The sequence below is a fragment of the Arachis stenosperma genome, chromosome 5 (genome assembly GCF_014773155.1).
Source record: "Arachis stenosperma cultivar V10309 chromosome 5, arast.V10309.gnm1.PFL2, whole genome shotgun sequence".
In the NCBI taxonomy this organism is placed as follows: Eukaryota; Viridiplantae; Streptophyta; class Magnoliopsida; order Fabales; family Fabaceae; genus Arachis; species Arachis stenosperma.
In genome coordinates this window covers 50,836,027-50,855,755 of record NC_080381.1, presented here as the reverse complement: position 1 = coordinate 50,855,755, position 19,729 = coordinate 50,836,027, and the positions used below count along the sequence as shown (strand labels likewise).

The following is a 19,729-nucleotide window of genomic DNA, read 5'->3' as shown; positions in this document are numbered from 1 at the left end:
GAGAAAAAGCTGGGCGTTTAGAAAAACGTCCAGTAAGGAAGGAATTCTGGCGTTAAACGCCAGCCAGTGTATCTGGCTGGGCGTTAAACGCCCAAAGAGGTAGCATTCTGGGCATTAAACGCCAGAATAGATACCATCCTGGGTGTTTAACGCCAGGATGACACAGGGGAGGTAATTTCATTTCCAATTCAAATTTTTTTCAAATTTTCATGTTTTAATTCATAATTTTAAAATCTTATCTTTCCACATTTTCAAAAATCCTTGCTAACAATTAATGTTTTGATTCAAAAAATTGCAAGTTTGTTACTTTCTTGTTAAGAAAGGTTCAATCTTTGAATTTTAGAATCATATCTTTTAATTTCTTGTTAGTCAAGTCATCAATTTTAAAAATCAAATCTTTTTCAACCATATCTTTTCAACCATATTTTTTTTAAATCATACCTTTTTCAATAAAATCTTTTTCAATCATATCTTTTTAAAAGCAAATCTTTTTCAATCAAATCTTTTTCAATCATATCTTTTTCAATTTTGATTTCAAAATCTTTTTCTAACTGTTTATCTTTTCAAAATTATTTTCAAATCTTTTTCAACTAATTACTATTTCTTATCTTTTTCAAAACCACTTAACCACTTTTCCACTTCCAATTTTCGAAAATCACTGACCACTTTTTCAAAAAATCTTTTTAATTGTTTTAAATTATAATTTTATGTTATTTCTTTTAAATTTTCGAAAACTCTTTCTCTCTCGTCTCTTTCTATTTATTTTATTTAATTGCTAACATTCCTCCTCCACTCATTTAAAAATTTTTCGAACTCACCTCCTCTCTCTTCTCATTCTTCTACTCCTTTTTCTCTGACACATCAAGGAATCTCTATACTGTGACATAGAGGAATCCACTACTCCCTTTTGTTCTTTTCTTTTTCATATGAGCAGAAATAAGGATAAAAACATTCTTGTTGAAGCTGATCCTGAACCTGAAAGGACTCTGAAGAAGAAGCTAAGAGAAGCTAAAGCACAACACTCCGGAGAGGACCTTATAGAGAATTTCGAAAAAGAAGCTGACATGGCAACCGAACCCAATAATAATGTAAGAGATTCAAGGAAGATGCTTGGTGACTGTACTGCACCAACTTCCAACTTCTATGGAAGAAGCATCTCAATTCTTGTCATTAGAGCAAACAACTTTGAGCTTAAGCCTCAATTAGTTTGTCTAATGAAGCAGAATTATAAGTTTCATGGACTTCCATCGAAAGATCCTCATCAGTTATTAGCTGAATTCTTGCAAATCTGTGATACTATTAAGACCAATGGGGTTGATCCCGAGGTCTACAGACTTATGCTTTTCCCCTTTGCTGTAAGAGACAAAGCTAGAACATGGTTGGACTCACAACCTAGAGAAAGCCTGAACTCTTTGGACAAGTTGGTCAATGCTTTCTTGACCAAATTCTTTCCACCTCAAAAGATGAGCAAGCTTAGAGTGGAAGTCCAAACCTTCAATCAGAAGGAAGGTGAATCCCTCTATGAAGCTTGGGAAAGATACAAGCAATTAACCAAAAGGTGTCCTTCTGACATACTTCCAGAATGGAGCATTATATGTATATTCTATGATGGTCTGTCTGAATTGTCTAAGATGTCATTGGACCATTCTGCTGGTGGATCTCTTCATCTGAAAACCCCTGCAGAAGCCTAGGAACTCATTGAGATGGTCGCAAATAACCAGTTCATGTACACTTCTGAAAGAAATCCTGTGAATAATGGAATGACTCAGAAGAAATAAGTTCTTGAGATTGATACTCTGAATGCCATATTGGCTCAGAACAAAATATTGACTCAGCAAGTCAATATGATTTCTCAGAATCTGACTGGATTGCAAACTGCATCCGGCAGTCCTAAAGAAGCTTCCTCTGAAGGAGAAGCTTATGACCCTAAGAATCCTGCAATGGAAGAGGTAAATTACATGGGAGAATCCTATGGAAACACCTATAATCCTTCATGGAGGAATCATCCAAATTTCTCATGGAAAGATCAACAGAAGCCTCAACAAGGCTTCAACAACAATAATGATGGGAGAAATAAGTTTGGCAACAGCAAACATTTTTCATCATCATCTCAGCAACAGACAAAGAATTCTGAGCAGAGCCTCTCTAGCTTAGCAAATATAGTCTCTGATCTATCTAAGACCACTCTCAGTTTCATAAATAAAACAAGGTCCTCCATCAGAAATTTGGAGGCACAAGTGGGTCAGTTGAGTGAAAGAGTTACTGAAACTCCTCCTAGTACTCTCCCAAACAATACAGAAGAGAATCCCAAAAGAGACTGCAAGGCCATAACCATATCCAAAGTGGCCGAACCTGGAGAGAGTGAAAAGGCAGTGATTTCCAGTGAGGAAGACCCTACTAGACATCCACTGACCAATAAGGAGTTCCATAATGAGGAACTAAAGGAATCTGAGGCTCATACAGAGACCATAGAGATTCCACTGAACTTAGTATTGCCATTCATGAGCTCTAATGAGTATTCTTCCTCTGAAGAGGATGAAGATATTACTGAAGAGCAAATTGCTCAGTATCTAGGAGCAATCATGAAGTTGAATGCCAAGTTATTTGGTAATGAGACTTGGGAGGATGAACCTCTATTGCTCATCAATGAACTGAATACCTGGATTCAGCAGACATTACCTCAGAAGAAATCGGATCCCGGGAAATTCTTAATACCTTGCACCATAGGCACCGTGACCTTTGAAAAGGCTCTGTGTGACCTGGGGTCAGGTATCAACCTCATGCCACTCTCTGTAATGGATAAACTAGGGATCTTTGAGGTACAAGCTGTAAGAATCTCACTAGAGATGACAGACAAATCAATGAAACATGCTTATGGACTTGTAGAGGATGTCTTAGTGAAGGTTGAAGGCCTTTACGTCCCTGCTGACTTCATAATCCTAGATACTGGAAAGGATGAGGATGAATCAATCATCTTTGAAAGACCCTTCCTAGCTACAGCAAGGGCTGTGATTGATGTGGACAGAGGAGAGTTAGTCCTTCAATTGAATGAGGACTACCTTGTGTTCAAGACTCAAGGATCTTCTTCTGTTAACATGGAGAAGAAGCATGAAAAGCTTCTCTCAATACAGAGTCAAATAGAGCCCCCACACTCAACTTCTAAGTTTTGTGTTGGGAGGCCACAACTATGCTCTGAGCACCTGTGAAGCTCTGTAAGAGCTTCCTGTCAAGCTATTGACATTAAAGAATCGCCTATTGGGAGGCAACCGAATTTTATTTATCTATATTAATGACTCTTTCATTTTATTTTCCGTTGTTTTTATATGTCTTCTTTAGGTTGATGATCATGTGGAGTCACAAAAACAGCTACAGAATTAAAACAGGAATCAAAAATAGCAAAAAAAATAGAACACCATGGAGAACAAGCTTATTGGCGTTTAAACGCCAGTAAGGGTAGCAAAGTGGGCATTTAACGCCCAGTCTGGCACCATTCTGGGCGTGAAACACCAAAAATGGCACACAGACTGGCTTTTAACGCTAGAAAAGGGTGTCTGGTGTCTGGCTGGCGTTAAACGCCAGAACTGGCAGCCAGACTGGCGTTTAACGCCAGAAATGGGCAGCAGCCTGGTGTTCAACGCCAGAAATGCCACACAGAGGGTGTTTAAACGCCAGAAAGGTGCAGGGATAAGAAATCCTTGACACCTCAGGATCTGTGAACCCTACAGGATCCCTACCTACCCCAACTCACTTTTATTCCTCTTCACACCTTTCCACAACACTCTTCCCCAAACACCGTTCACCTATCAAATCATACCCTCTTCCCCATAATCTCTTCACCACTCACATCCATCCACTATTTCCCATCACACAACTCACCTACCCCCACCCACTCAAATTCAAACCATTTTCCTCCTAAACCCAACCCCTATCACACGGATTCCCTCTCCCCCTTACCCTATAAATACCCCCTTACTCCTTCATTTTCACACATCACAAACACTCCCAACCCCCCTTGGCCGAACCACTCCTACACCTCCATCTCCTCCATTTCTTCTTCTTGTCCTCTTTTCTTTCTTCTTTTGCTCGAGGACGAGCAAACCTTTTAAGTTTGGTGTAGGAAAAAGCTGTGCTTTTTGTTTTTCCATAACCATTAATGGCACCTAAGACCGGAAAAACCTCTAGAAAGAGGAAAGGGAAGGCAATTGCTTCCATCTTCGAGTCATGGGAGATGGAGAGATTCATCACTAAATTCCATCACTAAAGAGAGGATGGAGCTAACAAGAGAGCCCACTCATGGACCTCAACAAGAGCATGAGGAAGTCCCTCACCAAGAAATTCCTGAGATGCCTCAAGGGATGTATTTTCCTCCACACAACTATTGGGAACAACGCAACACCTCTTTAAGGGATTTGAGTTCCAACATAGAGCAACTAAGGATGGAGCACCAAGATCACTCCATTATCCTCCATGAAATTAGAGAGGACCAAAGAGCCCTGAGAGAGGAGCAAAAAAGGCAAGGAAGAGACATTGAGGAGCTTAAGCACTCCATAGGATCTTCAAGAGGAAGAACTAGCTGCCATCACTAAGGTGGACCCGTTCTTTAATTTCCTTGTTATTTGTTTTTCTATTTTTCGTTTCTTATGCTTTATGTTTTGTCTATGTTTGTGTCTTTATTACATGATCATTAGTGTCTAGTGTCTATGCCTTGAAGTTATGGATGTCCCATGAATCCTTCACCTTTCTTAAATGAAAAATGTTTCTAATTGCAAAAGAACAAGAAGTACATGAATTTTGAATACTATCTTGAAATTAGTTTAATTATTTTGATGTGGTGGCAATACTTTTTGTTTTCTGAATGAATGCTTGAACAGTGCATATTTTTTATAGTGAAGTTTATGAATGTTAAAATTATTGGCTCTTAAAAGAATAATGAAAAAGGAGAAATGTTATTGATAATCTAAAAAATCATGAAATTGATTCTTGAAGCAAGAAAAAGTAGTGAAAAATACAAAGCTTGCAAAAAAAGGGGCAAAAAATAAAGAAAAGAAAGAAAAAGAAAAAGCAAGCAGAAAGCAAAAAGCCAGTAACCCTTTAAACTAAAAGGCAAGAGTAAAGAGGATCCAAGGCTTTGAGCATCAGTGGATAGGAGGGCTCAAAAGAATAAAATCCTGGCCTAAGTGGCTAAATCAAGCTGTCCCTAACCATGTGCTTGTGTCATGAAGGTCCAAGTGAAAATCTTGAGACTGAGTGGTTAAAGTCATGATCCAAAGCAAAAGAGTGTGCTTAAGAACTCTGGACACCTCTAACTGGGGACTCTAGCAAAGCTGAGTCACAATCTGAAAAGGTTTACCCAGTTATGTGTCTATGGCATTTATGTATCCGGTGGTAATACTGGAAAACAAGATGTTTAGGGTCACGGCCAAAACTCATAAGTAGCTATATTCAAGAATCAACATACTGAACTAGGAGAATCAATAACACTATCTTAATTCTAAGTTCCTATAGATGACAATCATTCTGAATTTCAAAGGATAAAGTGAGATGCCAAAACTGTGCAGAAGCAAAAAGTTACAAGTCCCGCTCATCTAATTAGGACTAAGCTTCATGATATTTTGGGATTTATTGTATATTCTCTTCTTTTTATCTTATTTTGTTTTTAGTTTCTTGGGGACAAGCAACAATTTAAGTTTGGTGTTGTGATGAGCGGATAATTTATACGCTTTTTGGCATTGTTTTTAGGTAGTTTCTAGCATGTTTTAGTTACTTTTTAATATATTTTTACTAATTTTTATGCAAAATTCATATTTCTAGACTTTACTATGAGTTTGTGTGTTTTTCTGTGATTTCAGGTATTTTCTGGCTGAAATTGAGGGACCTGAGCAAAAATCTGATTCAGAGGCTGAGAAAGGACTACAGATGCTGTTAGATTCTGACCCTCCTGAACTCGAAGTGGATTTTCCGGAGCTACAGAAGCCCAATTGGTATGCTCTAAATTGCGTTGGAAAGTAGACATCTTGGGCTTTCCAGAAATGTATAATAGTCCATACTTTGCCCGAGATTTGATGGCCCAAACTGGCATCCAAATGCCCACCAGAGACCATTTTCTGGCATAAAACGCCAGAACTGGCACCAAAGGTGGAGTTAAACACCGAAACTGGCACCCAAGCTGGAGTTTAACTCCAAGAAGAGCCTATGCACGTGAAAGCTTTAATGATTAGCCCAAGCACACACCAAGTGGGCCCCAGAAGTAGATTTCTGCACTTAGTTACTCATTTTCTGTAAACCTAGTTTACTACTTTAGAATAAATAGCACTCTTTACTATTGTATTCATATCTTTGGACCACTTTTCGATCCTTTGATTAGGTCTTCTTCCCCTGTTTTCAAATTCTTATGCCATTTGGGAGGCTGGCCATTCGGCCATGCCTAGACCTTTTGTTCTTATGTATTTTTAACGGTGGAGTTTCTACACCTCATAGATTAAGGTGAGGAGCTCTGCTGTTCCTCATGAATTAATGCAAGTACTATTATTTTTCCTTCAATTCACACCTACTTCTTCTCCAAGATATACTCTTGTACTTAATTCAGTTAAGTCAGACTAAAGGGGTGAACCGTGACAATCACCCACTATCATCAGTACTCGCTTAGCCAAGATCTGCGTGCCTGACAACCACAAGCGGTCTACATGATGTTCAACGTAGTCATTGGACACCAGCTGGAGTATATTCTCTTGGGTCTCTGATCCATGGTTTGACTAGCATCTCCTGACAACAGAGCATTCAAATCAGTGAGATTAGAACCTTCGTGGCATAGGCTAGAAATAATTGGCAGCATTCTTGATATTCGAAAAGTCTAAACCTTGTCTGTGGTATTCTGAGTAGGATCTATGAGGTGATGACTGTGACGAACTTCAAACTCGTGAATGTTGGGCACAGTGACAGTGCGCAAAAGGATCAATGGATCTTATTCCGACACAAGTGAGAACCGACAGATGATTAGCCCTGCGGTGAGAACCGTAGCCAGACCATTTTCACTGAGAGGATGGATGGTAGCCATTGACAATGGTGATCCACCAACTTACAGCTTGCCATGGAAGGCAGTGCGCATGATTGGATGGAAGCAATAGGGAAGCAGAGGTTTAGAAACAACAAAGCATCTCCAAATGCTTATCTGAGATTCCCACTAATGAATTACATAAGTATCTCTATTTTATTTTATGTTTTATTTATCTGTTAATTATCAAAATCACATAACCATTTGAATCCGCCTGACTGAGATTTACAAGATGACCATAGCTTGCTTCAAGCCGATAATCTCCGTGGGATCGACCCTTACTCACGTAAGGTATTACTTGGACGACTCAGTGCACATGCTGGTTAGTTGTGCGGAGTTGTGAAAAGTGTGATCATAATTTCGTGCACCAATAACCCCTGCGAATATTCATTGGATGGTTTAGATATCTTTCATCTTTCAGGGACTTTTATATAGATATCACGATCTAATGATCTGTATAAATATGTTGTTACCACATCCATTATATGCATATGTAGTTTATGCTATGTTTGTAAACTGACTAAATAACACAATGTGATTGTATCCACAACAGGAGAATATGTTTCTTCGTAATCTATACTGGGCTTTCGTGAAAAATCTTGTACCACAAGTCTAGCTTTGTAGTATACAACTTCATTTTTCCCATTTTGTTTCTCACAAATACCCATCTATATCCAACAGGTTTTACATCTTTTGGTGTACGAACTATAGGTCCAAAGACTAAATAGCTTCTTCCCATTTTGGCCAATCATTCCTTTGTCGATATTCTTCAACTATTCTTGGCTCAAGATCTTTACTTTCATGCATGATATTTAATGCCACATTATATGCAAATTTTCATTGACAATTGTCTTATTTCGGTCCCATTTTTCTTCTGTAAAGATATAATTTATCAAAATTTTAATATTTTCACAATTTTCAGTATTTTCAAGTACTTGAATGTCTCTGGCGTCAAAACCATATCAAAGTTTTGGACAACTGCAAGTGTCTTTACTATGCCTTTATTTTTTTCAACAGGAATAGTATTTACCTCTTTTCTTTTTCGAGGATTTTTGTCTTTGGAACCGACAGGCCTACCACGCTTCTGACGTGAATTTGTTTCTGTGGTCATTTGTCCGAATGGGACATCAATTTGAATTGGAGCATTTTCAGTTGGTATATAGGATTTAATTATCCTTTTCGTATCAGAAAATGCATCAGGTAATTCATTTGCTATTCTTTGCAAATGTATAATCTTTTGAACTTCTAATTCACATTGCCCTGATCGATGATCTAAATGCATCAAGGATGATGCATTCTAATTAAGTTCCTTTTCAGGAAGCTTGTTCTCTCTCCTTAATGTTGGAAATTTTAATTAATCAAAATGACAATCTGTAAATTGAGCTTTAAATGCATCTCCAGTTTGTATCTCAAGATACCTTACTACAGAGGGAGAATCATATCCAACATATATCCCCAATTTTCTTTCGGGTCCTATTTTGGTGCGAGAAGGTGGTGTAATGGGAACATATATCGCACACCCGAATATTCTCAAATAAAAAATATTTTGCTGTTGGTCAAAAGCGAATTGCAGAGGAGAGAATTGATGGTAACTTATTGGCCTCAAACGTATAAGTGTTGCGGCATGTAAAATAGCATGCCCTAAGCTGAGGTTGGGAGATTTGTTCTCATAAATAAGGGTCTAGCAATCAATTAGAGGCGTTTAATAAATGATCTGCTAACCTATGTTGTGTGTGAACATGAGTTACTGGATGTTCAACGCTTATTCCATTAGCCATACACTAAGTATCAAAGGCTTGGAAAGTGAATTCACCAGCATTTTCAAGGCAAATTATTTTGATTAGATTTTTTGAAAATTGTGTTTTTAATCGAATAATTTGAACAAGTAATCTCGCAAATGCCAGGTTGCGAGAAGACCACAAGCACACGTGTGACCATCTCGAAGATGCGTCTATTAGGACCATAAAATATCTAAAAGATCCACATGGTGGATGAATAGGTCCACATATATCACCTTGAATCCTTTTTAGAAATTCAGGGGACTCAAATCCAATCTTTACTGGTGATGACCTTAAAATTAACTTTTCTTGAGAACATGTAGCACAACAAAATTTACTAGATTTAGGAATTTTATGGTTCCTTAGTGAATGTCTATGGGAGTTTCCAATAATTCTCCGTATCATGGTTGTTCCCGGATGACCCAATCGATCATGCCAAGTTATGAATTCATTTGGGCTAGTAAACTTCTGGTTTACAATGGCATGTGATTCAATTGTACTAATCTTGGTATAATATAACCCAGATGAAAGTGAGGGTAACTTTTCTAATATAACCTTTTTATTTAAATCATGAGTTGTGAAACAAAAGTACTCATGATTTCCCTCTTTCAATGTTTTAATATGATATCTATTTCGGCGAATATCTTTGAAACTCTATAAGTTCCTTAGAGACTTAGTAGACAACATTGTATAATTTATTATGAATTTTGCCCCTCCAGAAAATAAAATTATAACTCTTTCGGAGCCTTCTATCATATTACCCGAGCCAATAATAGTATTAACATATTCTTCTTTTGGCACAAGATGAGTAAAATATATATTACTTTTGAGAATGGTGTGCGAACTTACACTATCCGCAAGGCAAACATCTTCACTATATGTCCTTGCCATTTTCTTCAAAGACAAATAATAATAAAATGAGTAAAAGTATATGCACAGCAAAATTATTTTCTTGACTGAAATCGTTTTTCTAAGATGTACTGTACATAGTATCATAAACTAAAAATTTTATTATTATTATTATTTTAGAACTTAGCACATTTAATAATTTTAAATTCATAAGCATAAATATTTTATTAAACATTATTTGAGATAAGCCTCAATTTAGTCCCTGAAGTTGCACTCGAGCCTCATAGTAGTCCCTAAACTTAAAAGTTCCTCAAAGTCATCCCCGAACTTGCACTCCGGGACTCAAACTCGTCCTTCCGGCAATTTTTAGACACCTGGCGCAACCAGAAAGTTGAGTTGGCCTCTTTCCTAACACGTTGGCATAACAAAAACAACATAGTATTTGCTGTGGCACCAAAATGACATGAAACAATGTCGTTTTATGCTAAAACCCCCTGATGAGCGGATAATTTATACGCTTTTTGGCATTGTTTTTAGTATGTTTTTAGTAGTTTGAGTTGAGTTTTTAGTATATTTTTATTAGTTTTTAGTTAAAATTTACTTTTCTGGACTTTACTATGAGTTTGTGTGTTTTTCTGTGATTTCAGGTATTTTCTGGCTGAAATTGAGGGACCTGAGCAAAAATCTGATTCAGAGACTGAAAAGGACTGCAGATGCTATTGGATTCTGACCTCCCTGAACTCGAAGTGGATTTTCTGGAGCTACAGAAGCCGAATTGGCGCGCTCTCAACGGCGTTGGAAAGTAGACATCCTGGGCTTTCCAGCAATATATGATAGTCCATACTTTGCCCAAGATTTGATGGCCCAAACCGGCGTTCAAAGTCACCTACAGAAATTCCAGCGTTAAACGCCGGAACTGGCACCTAAATGGGAGTTAAACGCCCAAACTGGCATAAAAGCTGGCGTTTAACTCCAAGAAGAGTCTCTACACGAAAATGCTTCATTGCTCAGCCCAAGCACACACCAAGTGGGCCCGGAAGTGGATTTTTATGTCATTTACTCATCTCTGTACACCCTAGGCTACTAGTTCTCTATATATAGGACCTTTTACTATTGTATTTTTCATCTTCGGACATCTAGTTCTTAGATCATTTGGGGGCTGGCCATTCGGCCATGCCTAGACCTTGTTCTTATGTATTTTCAACGGTGGAGTTTCTACACACCATAGATTAAGGTGTGGAGCTCTGCTGTACCTCGAGTATTAATGCAATTACTATTGTTCTTCTATTCAATTCCGCTTGTTCTTTGTCCAAGATATCACTTGTTCTTCAACTTGAAGAAGGTGGTGATTGACACTCATCACCATTCTCACCTATGAACAAGGTGACTGACAACCATTCTTGTTCTACAAGCATCTGAGGCTTAGTGAATATCTCTTGGATTCTTTAAACGGAATCTTCGTGGTATAGGCGAGAACTGATGGCGGCATTCAAGAGAATCCGGAAGGTCTAACCTTGTCTGTGGTATTCTGAGTAGGATTCAATGATTGAATGACTGTGACGTGCTTCAAACTCCTAGCAGGCTAGGGCGTTAGTGACAGACGCAAAAGAATCAATGGATTCTATTCCGGCCTGAACGAGAACCGACAGATGATTAGCCTATGCTGTGACAGAGCATCAGGGACGTATTTTCACTGAGAGGATGGGAGGTAGCTACTGACAACAGTGAAACCCTACACGAGCTTGCCATGGAAAGGAGTAAGAAGGATTGGATGAAGGCAGTAGGAAAGCAGAGAGACGGAAGGGAAGGCATCTTCATACGCTTGTCTGAAGCTCTTACACCAATGATACACATAAGTATCTCTATCTTTATCTTTATGCTTTATTCGTTCATCACTATACCCATTTGAGTCTGCCTGACTGAGATCTACAAGATGACCATAGCTTGCTTCATACCACCAATCTCCGTGGGATCGACCCTTACTCGCGTAAGGTTTATTACTTGGACGACCCAGTGCACTTGCTGGTTAGTTGTGCGAAGTTGTGTTTATGCCATGGTATTGAGCACCAAGTTTTTGGAGCCATTAGTAGGGATTGTTTATGTTTTGAAAAGTATTGATCACAATTTCGTGCACCAAGTTTTTGGCGCCGTTGCCGGGGATTGTTCTTGTGTATGGACAACTGACGGTTCATCTTGTTGCTTAGATTAGGTATTTTTTTTTTCTTCAGAGTTCTTTAAGGATGAATTCTAGTGTTTCAAGGTGATGTTCTTATCATCACCAAAGCTGATTGATCATCATCAATTTAGCTCTTGAATGCAATGTCTTGCTGAAGCTTAGCTAGCTATGTCTAATTCCTTTAGACTAAAGCTTTAGACTAACATTGCATGATTCCTGGAATTCTCATTAAGAATTTTGATACCTTTATTTTCCTTTTCACCTAATTTTCGAAAAAACCAAAAAAATTACAAAATCATAAAAACCAAAAATATTTCTTGTTTAAGTCTAGTGTCTCATTTTAAGTTTGGTGTCAATTGCATGTTTCTGTTCTTCTTGCATTTTTCGAATTTATGCATGTGTCTTCATTAATCTTCAAGTTGTTCTTGATGATTTCCTTGTTTTGATCTTTGAATTCTCTTGACTTGAGTGTTTATGTGTCTCATATGCATTCTCATTAGTGTCAGTAGTATGCAAACTGCTAAGTTTGGTGTCTTGCATGCATTGTTATTTGATTTTAGTTGCATTTTGATTATTCCTCATTATTAAAAATCCAAAAATATTTTTAATTTGTGTCTTTTCAAGTCAATAATACAGAAAATTGAAGATTCAGAACATACTGCAGAGGAATCACACAAAAAAAGCTGAGCATTCAAAAATGCCCAGTGAAGAAGACAGACTGGCGTTTAAACGCCAGCCAGGGTGCCTGGCTGGGCGTTTAACGCCCAAAAGGGTAGTAGTTTGGGCGTTAAACGCCAGAATGTGCACCATTCTGGGCGTTTAACGCCAGGATGGCACAAGGGGGAAGATTTTGTTTTCAAAATCAATTTTTTTTCAAGTTTTCAAAGTTTTTCAAAATCAAATCTTTTTCAAATCATATCTTTTCAATCAAATGTTTTCAAAATCAATTTCTTTCCTTTTTCAAAGATACTTACTAACAATTAATGATTTGATTGAACATCTCAAGTTTGTTGCCTTTTCTGTTGAGAAAGGTTTAATGTTTGAATCATATCTTTTCTTGTTAGGCAAGTCATTAATTTTTAAAATCAGATCTTTTTAAAATTGTTTTCAAATCAAATCTTTTTAAAATTGTTTTCAAATCATGTCTTCTCAATTACATCTTTTTAAAACCAATCATATCTTCTTAACCACATCTTTTTCAAAATAGTTTTCAATCAAATCTTTTTGATTTCTAATTTCAAAATCTTTTTCAAAAATCACTTGATTTCTTTTCCACTCTTATTTTCGAAAATCAATTAAGTGTTTTTCAAAATGTTTTCAAAATCTTTTACTTAATTTTCGAAAATTACTTCCCTTCTTCTCACATCCTTCTATTTCTGGACTAACACTATTCCTTAATGCAAAATTCGAACTCCATCTTCTTTGATAAGTTCGAATTTTCTACCTCTGTCTTCCATTTTTCTTCCTCTGACACCTCAAGGAATCTCTATACTGTGACATAGAGGATTCCATATTTTCTTGTTCTCTTCTCTTTCATATGAGCAGGAACAAAGACAAAGGCATTCTTGTTGAAGCTGACCCTGAACCTGAAAGGACCTTGAAGCGAAAGCTAAGAGAAGCTAAGGCACAAATCTTTATTGAGGACCTGACCGAATTCTTCAAAGAAGAAGAAGACATGGCAGCCAAAAACAACAACAATGCCAACAATGCAAGGAAGGTGCTTGGTGACTTTACTGCACCTACTCCCGACTTCTATGGGAGAAGCATCTCTATCCCTGCCATTGGAGCAAACAACTTTGAGCTTAAGCCTCAATTAGTTTCTCTAATGCAACAGAATTGCAAGTTCCATGGACTTCCATTGGAAGATCCTCATCAGTTTTTAGCTGAATTCTTGCAAATCTGTGACACAGTCAAGACTAATGGGGTTGACCCTGAGGTCTTGGTGCGCGAAATTGTGAACAATACTTTTCACAACTCTCATAATCCCTGGTAATGGCTCCAAAAACGTGGTAGCTCAATACCATGGCATTACACAACTTCGCACAACTAACCAGCAAGTGCACTGGGTCGTCCAAGTAATACCTTACGTGAGTAAGGGTCGATCCCACGGAGATTGTTAGCATTGAAGCAAGCTATGGTCATCTTGTAAATCTTAGTCAGGCAAACTCAAATGTATATGATGATGAACGAAAATAATATAAAGATAAAGATAGAGATACTTATGCATATCATTGGTGTAAGAGCTTCAGACAAGTGTATGAAGATGCCTTCCCTTCCGTCTCTCTGCTTTCCTACTGCCTTCATCCAATCCTTCTTACTCCTTTCCATGGCAAGCTCGTGTAGGGTTTCACTGTTGTCAGCAGCTACCTCCCATCCGCGCAGTGAAAGCTAATGCACGCACTCTGTCACAGTACTGCCAATCACCGGTTTGGTTCCCTCCCCTACCGGAATAGAATCACTCTTTTGCGTCTGTCACTAATGCCCAGTAGGTTACAGGTTTGAAGCACGTCACAGTCATTCAGTCATTGAATCCTACTCAGAATACCACAGACAAGGTTAGACCTTCCGGATTCTCTTGAATGCTGCCATCAGTTCTTGCCTATACCACGAAGACTCTGATCTCACGGAATGGTTGGCTCGTTTGTCAGGCGAGCACTCGGTTGTCAGGCGATCAACCATGCATCGTGCAATCAGGAATCCAAGAGATATTCACTAAGCCTCATATGCTTGTAGAACAAGAATGGTTGTCAGTCACCTTGTTCATGGGTGAGAATGGTGATGGGCGTCAATCATCACCTTCATCATGTTGAAGAAGAAGTGATATCTTGGATAAAGAACAAGCGGAATTGAATGGAAGAACAATAGTAATTGCATTAATACTCAAGGTACAGCAGAGCTCCACACCTTAATCTATGGTGTGTAGAAACTCCACCGTTGAAAATACATAAGAACAAGGTCTAGGCATGGCCGAATGGCCAGCCTCTCTAAGATAGCATAAAACAAAGATAGCTACCAAAAGTCTCTCTAAAGTCTCTCCAAAAGTCTCTGGATCAGATTTTTGCTCAGATCCCTCAATTTCAGCCAGAAAATACCTGAAATCACAGAAAAACACACAAACTCATAGTAAAGTCCAGAAAAGTGAATTTTAACTAAAAACTAATAAAAATATACTAAAAACTAACTAGATCATACTAAAAATATACTAAAAACAATGCCAAAAAGTATACAAATTATCCGCTCATCACAACACCAAACTTAAATTGTTGCTTGTCCCCAAGCAACTGAAGATCAAATAAGATAAAAAGAAGAGAATATGCAATGAACTCCAAAAACATCTATGAAGATCAGTATTAATTAGATGAGCGGGGCTTTTATCTTTTTGCCTCTGAATAGTTTTGGCATCTCACTCTATCCCTTGTAATTCAGAATGATTGGCTTCTTTAGGAACTTAGAATCCAGATAGTATTATTGATTCTCCTAGTTAAGTATGATGATTCTTGAACACAGCTACTTATTGAGTCTTGGCCGTGGCCCAAAGCACTCTGTCTTCCAGTATTACCACCGGATACATACATGCCACAGACACATAATTGGGTGAACCTTTTCAGATTGTGACTCAGCTTTGCTAAAGTCCCCAATTAGAGGTGTCCAGGGTTCTTAAGCACACTCTTATTTGCCTTGGATCACAACTTTATTTCTTTCTTTTTTTTTTCTTTTTTTTTTCGGTTTTTTTTTTCTTTTTTTGGTTTTTTTTCTTTTTTTTTTCGTTTGCTTTTTCTCTTTTTTTTGTATTCACTGCTTTTTCTTGCTTCAAGAATCATTTTTAATGATTTTTCAGATCCTCAGTAACATGTCTCCTTTTTCATCATTCTTTCAAGAGCCAACATTCATGAACCACAAGTTCAAAAGACATATGCACTGTTCAAGCATACATTCAGAGAACAAAAGGGTTGCCACCACATCAAAATAATTAAACTATTATAAAATTCAGAATTCATGCAATTCTTCTCCTTTTCAATTAAGAACAATTTTTATTCAAGAAAGGTGATGGATTCATAGGACATTCATAACTTTAAGGCATAGACACTAAGACACTAATGATCACAAGACACAAACATGGATAACATAAAGCATAAAAATCGAAAAACAGAAGAATAAAGAACAAGGAAATCAAGGAACGGGTCCACCTTAGTGATGGCGGCTCTTTCTTGCTCTTGAAGATCCTATGGAGTGCTTGAGCTCCTCAATGTCTCTTCCTTGTCTTTGTTGCTCCTCCCTCATGATTCTTTGGTCTTCTCTAATTTCATGGAGGAGAATGGAGTGCTCTTGATGCTCCACCCTTAGTTGTCCCATGTTGGAACTCAATTCTCCTAGGGAGGTGTTTAGTTGCTCCCAATAGTTTTGTGGAGGAAAGTGCATCCCTTGAGGAATCTCAGGGATCTCTTGGTGAGAGGGGTCTCTTGTGTACTCCATCCTTTTCTTGGTGATGGGCTTGTCCTCATCAATGGGGGTATCTCCCTCTATGTCAACTCCAACTGAATAACAGAGGTGACAGATGAGATGAGGAAAGGCTAACCTTGCCAAAGTGGAGGTCTTGTCCGCCACCTTGTAGAGTTCTTGGGCTATAACCTCATGAACTTCTATTTCTTCTCCAATCATGATACTATGGATCATGATGGCCCGGTCTATGGTAACTTCGGACCGGTTGCTAGTGGGAATGATTGAGCGTTGTATGAACTCTAACCATCCTCTAGCCACGGGTTTGAGGTCATGCCTTCTTAATTGAACCGGCTTGCCTCTTGAATCTTGCTTCCATTGTGCGCCCTCTTCACATATGGTTGTGAGGACTTGGTCCAACCTTTGATCAAAGTTGACCCTTCTAGTGTAAGGATGCTCATCTCCTTGCATCATAGGCAAGTTGAACGCCACCCTCACACTTTCCGGACTAAAATCCAAGTATTTCCCCCGAACCATAGTAAGATAATTCTTTGGATCCGGGTTCACACTTTGATCATGGTTCTTGGTGATCCATGCATTGGCATAGAACTCTTGAACCATCAAGATTCCGACTTGTTGAATGGGGTTGGTAAGCACTTCCCAACCTCTTCTTCGGATCTCATGGCGGATCTCCGGATATTCACCCTTTTTGAGTGAAAAGGAGACCTCGGGGATCACCTTCTTCAAGGCCACAACTTCATAGAAGTGGTCTTGATGCACCCTTGAGAGGAATCTATCCATCTCCCATGACTCGGAGGTGGAAGCTTTTGCCTTCCCTTTCCTCTTTCTAGAGGTTTCTCCGGCCTTGGATGCCATAAACGGTTATGGAAAAACGAAAAAGCAACGCTTTTACCACACCAAACTTAAAATGTTTGCTCGTCCTCGAGCAAAAGAAGAAAGAAGAGAGTAGAAGAAGAAGAAATGAGGAAGAGGGGGAAGGTGGTTCGGCCATTATGGGTGGGTTTGGGAGGGAAAGTGGTTTGAATTTGAAGGATGAGGTTGGTGGGGTTTTATGAAAGATGGATGTGAGTGGTGAAGAGAAAGATGGGGTTTGATAGGTGAAGGGTTTTTGGGGAAGAGGTATTGAGATGATTGGTGAATGGGGGAAGAAGAGAGAAAGTGATGGTGGGGTCCTGTGGGGTCCACAGATCCTGTGGTGTCAAGGAAAAGTCATCCCTGCACCAAATGTTGCTCAAAATCACGTTTTGAGCTATTTCTGGCGTTAAACGCCGGGCTGGTGCCCATTCCTGGCGTTTAACGCCAGGATGTTGCCCTTTACTGGCGTTTAACGCCAGTCTGGTGCCCCTTTCTGGCGTTAAACGCCCAGAATGGTGCCAGACTGGGCGTTAAACGCCCAACAGCTAGTATTACTGGCGTTTGAACGCCAGCTTCTTCTCCTCCAGGGTGTGCTGTTTTTCTTCCTGTTTTTCATTCTGTTTTTTCTTTTTTCATTGTTTTTGTGACTTCTTATGATCATCAACCTACAAAAAAGATAAAATAACAAAAGAAAATAGTTAACTATAAAACATTGGGTTGCCTCCCAACAAGCGCTTCTTTAATGTCATTAGCTTGACAGAGGACTCTCATGGAGCCTCAGAAATGCTCAGAACCGTGTTGGAACCTCCCAACACCAAACTTAGAGTTTGAATGTGGGGGTTCAACACCAAACTTAGAGTTTGGTTGTGGCCTCCCAACACCAAACTTAGAGTTTGACTGTGGGGGCTCTGCTTGGCTCTGTTTTGAGAGAAGCTCTTCATGCTTCCTCTCCATGATGATAGAGGGATGTCCTTGGGCCTTAAACACCAAGGATTCTTCATTCACTTGAATGATCAACTCTCCTTTATCAACATCAATCACAGCCTTTGCTGTGGCTAGGAAGGGTCAGCCAAGGATGATGGATTCATCCATGCACTTCCCAGTCTCTAGGACTATGAAATCAGTAGGGATGTAATGGTCTTCAATCTTCACCAAAACATTCTCTACAAGTCCATGAGCTTGTTTTCTTGAATTGTCTGCCATCTCTAATGAGATTCTTGCAGCTTGCACCTCAAAGATCCCTAATTTCTCCATTACAGAGAGGGGCATGAGGTTTACACTTGACCCTAAGTCACACAAGGCCTTCTTGAAGGTCATGGTGCCTATGGTACAAGGTATAGAAAACTTCCCAGGATCCTGCCTCTTTTGAGGCAGTTTCTGCCTAGACAAGTCATCCAGTTCTTTGGTGAGCAAGGGAGGTTCATCCTCCCAAGTCTCATTTCCAAATAACTTGTCATTTAGCTTCATGATTGCTCCAAGGTATTTAGCAACTTGCTCTTCAGTAACATACTCATCCTCTTCAGAGGAAGAATACTCATCAGAGCTCATGAATGGCAGAAGTAAGTCCAATGGAATCTCTATGGTCTCATTTTGAGCCTCAGATTCCCATTGGAACTCAGAGGAGATTGGTACACGCCCACTGAGGTCTTCCTCAGTGGCGTCCTCCTCCTCTCTTTCCTCTCCACATTCGGCCATGGTTATGGCTTTGCACTCTCCTTTTAGATTTTCTTCTGTATTACTTGGGAGAGTACTAGGAGGGAGTTCAGTAACTTTCTTGCTCAGCTGACCCACTTGTCCTTCCAAATTTCTGATGGAGGACCTTGTTTCATTCATGAAACTTTGAGTGGTCTTTATTAGATCAGAGACCGTTGTTGCTAAGTCAGAAGTATTCTGCTTAGAACTCTCTGTCTGTTGCTGAGAAGATGATGGAAAAGGCTTGCTATTGCTAAACCTGTTTCTTCCACCATTATTGTTATTGAAACCTTATTGAGGTCTCTCTTGATTCTTCCATGAGAGATTTGGGTGATTTCTCCATGAAGAATTATAGGTGTTTCCATAGGGTTCTCCTAGGTAATTCACCTCTTCCATGGAAGGGTTCTCAGGATCATAAGCTTCTTCCTCAGATGAAGCATCCTTAGTACTGTTTGGTGCATTTTGCATTCCAGACAGACTTTGAGAAATCAAATTGACTTGTTGAGTCAATATCTTGTTCTGAGCCAATATGGCATTCAGAGTGTCAATCTCAAGAACTCCTTTCTTCTGACTAGTCCCATTGTTCACAGGATTCCTTTCAGAAGTGTACATGAATTGGTTATTTGCAACCATTTCAATTAGCTCTTGATCCTCTGTGGGCGTCTTCTTCAGATGAAGAGATCCTCCAGCAGAGCTATCCAAAGACATCTTGGATAGTTCAGAGAGACCATCATAGAAAATACCTATGATGCTCCATTCAGAAAGCATGTCAGAAGGACATTTTCTGATTAATTGTTTGTATCTTTCCCAAGCTTCATAGAGGGATTCTCCATCCTTCTGTCTGAAGGTTTGGACTTCCACTTTAAGCTT

General features: G+C 39.0%; 2 non-coding genes across 2 annotated transcripts; one reads left to right on the top strand and one right to left on the bottom strand.

Moving 5' to 3' along the window:
* Positions 1-1,469: 1,469 nt before the first annotated feature.
* LOC130983716 (small nucleolar RNA R71) lies at positions 1,470-1,573 on the bottom strand. Its single transcript, XR_009087694.1, has one exon. It is a non-coding gene; the product is annotated as a small nucleolar RNA R71 (small nucleolar RNA).
* Positions 1,574-19,621: 18,048 nt separating this feature from the next.
* On the top strand, positions 19,622-19,729 carry LOC130983551 (small nucleolar RNA R71). Its single transcript, XR_009087536.1, has one exon. It is a non-coding gene; the product is annotated as a small nucleolar RNA R71 (small nucleolar RNA).